This window comes from Calidris pugnax, unplaced genomic scaffold, assembly GCF_001431845.1.
Source record: "Calidris pugnax isolate Ruff unplaced genomic scaffold, ASM143184v1 scaffold558, whole genome shotgun sequence".
Taxonomy (NCBI): domain Eukaryota; kingdom Metazoa; phylum Chordata; class Aves; order Charadriiformes; family Scolopacidae; genus Calidris; species Calidris pugnax.
Genome location: NW_015093088.1, coordinates 223,778 through 226,701, shown reverse-complemented (window position 1 = coordinate 226,701; position 2,924 = coordinate 223,778).

Sequence of the window (2,924 nt, the reverse complement as noted above, 5' to 3'; positions counted from 1 at the left end):
GGGGCTGGAGTCCCACCACGTGGGCTGGGAAGCGCTGACAGTTCCTGAGATGCTGCCTCAGCCTTCCTGCATCCCTCCTTCTTCCCAGCCCCACCAGGACAGGTCATGGCTCTTAGCTCTTGGGCCAGCTGCAGCTCTGGGAGCAGAAGGATCCCCAGAGAACATCTCCATGGCATCCACCCGTGGGCATTACCAGCCTGTCCTATGTGTTTAGAAGCTCTGGATGGGGGACACGGTGTGAAGAGATCTTACTACACACCCTGTTGGCTGCATTCATACCAGTAACTACCAGTAACAAGTTGGCTGGTTCCAGACCAGTAACAGCCAGTAGCAAGTACCATCTGCAGTCAAACAGGTTGGGTTAGGGGCAAAGCCCTTCTCTGAGCTTGGATAACTTTGGAAAACCTCGGCTTGTGTGTCATCCCAGATGCTTTGAGTCCACCACAGTGTGCAAGGAGGGTGTGCAAACACCAGTGGTAACCAGGAGGTCACCACCACACTGGTGAGAAGACTCTGCAGATGGAAAGAGCCTGCTCTTCCCTCTGTGCTCACCAGGACAAGGCAGGGATGGGGCATCCTGAGTGGCACCAGAGGGTGAGGTTGGGTGAGGTGGCACAGGAAGGTGAGGCTAGGTGACATGGTATGGAAAGGTTGAGACTAGGTGACATGGCACAGGAGGCTGCAGTGTGTGCTCACCAGGACAAGCAGGGATGGGGCATCCTGAGTGGCACCAGAGGGTGAGGTTGGGTGACATGGCACAGAAGCATGAGGTTAGGTGAGGTGACACAGGAAGGTGAGGCTAGGTGACATGGTATGGAAAGGTTGAGACTAGGTGACATGGCACAGGAGGCTGCAGTGAGGTGACATAAGGGTTGGAAGGGACCTCCAGAGGTCCGTTCCAACCCCTATCATTCTGTGATTCTGAGATTCTGTGACATGGTATGGGAAGGTCGAGGTTAGATGACATGGGACGGGAAGGTGAAGCTGGATGATATGACATGGGACAGTGAGGTTAAGTACTGGACAAGTGAAACTCGGACAATTGAAACTCTGGGATAGATTGGAAGGGGATGGAGGCTCCACCCCAGCGTGGGATGATTAGCAAACATCTCTCTGGGGTGACACATGAAGAGCTGATCCCAATTTGGGGCAGGACCATCCTCTCCCAGCCCCACCAGCCCCAGCCCTGCTGATTCCATCGTTGAGCGTACATGCTCTCACGTGTCCTGCAGACTCCACCATTACACCACACTCCAGTTTTCCAGGGAAATGGCAGTTGGTTTTCGCTGCCAGTTCCTGGTGCCACCACTCAGGATCCTGCTCCAGGAGCTGAGGGTGTGGAGCTCAGAACTGAAGCTTAAACCATCCTGCCTGTGTAATTGAATTAAGCTCCTTAATAAAGCCAGTTGTTATTTCCTTAATTCCCCGCAGACTCCCTAATGCTATTACCTCAACACAACCCTGTTTAAACAGCTTATTATCGATTGGTTTGCAAAGCAAACTTGCCGTTCGTGGTGGCACTGGGCACCTGGGAGACCAGATCAAGCTCAAGTGGACAACACTGCCCGGTGTGCAAGAATGCAAAGGTGGAAGCAAGGTTGAACCCAAAGTTAAAGACAGCCGGAGGCGGTGGCTGAGACCACACCAGGGTGTCCACATGGCTGATGGGGCACAGCCTGGAGCCATCTACTCCAGGCCAGGATCTTCTGCTCTCCAGATCGCTTCAGGCTGGATGGAATCCAGGCTCTGGATCTCATCCGTACTCAATGCCCTCAGAGCAAACAGCAGCTGGATGCAGTTCCTTCTTCCCGTGTTGTGGCTGTTCTCAAGCAACGGAGGGGTACTAACACCTGAGTGTCTTCAGAGCTATGCCCACCAGCCTCAACCTCCTTTCAGGGAGTTGTAGAGAGCCAGAAGGTCTCTCCTCAGCCTCCTTTTCTCCAGGCTGAACCCCTCAGCTCCCTCAGCTGCTCCTTACAAGTCTTGGTCTCCAGACCCCTCACCAGCTCCGTTGCCCTTCTCTGGACACCCTCCAGCCCCTCAGTCATGTCCCTCACCCCATGTACCATGGTTGAAGCCACAGAGGCAGAGCATCACATTCCTGTCAAGAGCCATGCTGGTGGCTTCTGCTTTCGTGAGACCCATCACCAGAGAAGACCTAACTCCAGCTGCTCCCAGGGCTGTCCCTTGCTGCCCACGCTGCTGGTGTAGCTCAGCGTCATGCAGAAACCAGGATCCTGGCCTGTCCCAGGTGTCAATGTGCTGACGGTGCAGAATTAGGCTCTTACCCAGAAAGCTGGCAAAGGAGGCAATCCAGGAGATGACGTTTCCGTTGACTGGTGATTATTATCAGGAATTGTTTTTGGTGACCGCCCAAGTATTAAGCAGTAATTATATAACCATGGCAATAGGGTAGTAAATGTTGATGAAGGACTGACGTAAAATCGAGCGATTTGAGTAGTCTATAAGAACTCAGTATCCCCCAGAGTAAAGCAAATATAGCTCAGAAATAGCTTAGCTGTCTCCAAGGGCAGAAAGACCTTATCCAAGGGGCAGTTCCTTGGAGCTGCTGTGGACAGAAGGGGATTTTGTCCCAATGCATCCTGCTCCTGTTTCCCTCTCCCAAATGGAAAGGGTTGATGATACCATCAGAACTATCAGCTGCTTGTCCTGGCTCATCCCCTGCCTTGGCCCAGGGGTTGTGTTGACCATGGTTTGCCCATCCCAGGGCCATGCTGATGGACAATGGGCTGTAATAAACAGCTTTGGCTTCAGCAGAAGGGTAGTAAAGCTAACGAGCATCTCTTGCCTAACTAACCCTGTTCTCCACACAGCAATTTTGGGACATTTTGTCTGGGACTGACCTGGCAGAGGCACCAACGCTCGCATGGTCCCACCTACAGCAACAGGTTGGGTGAACCTGA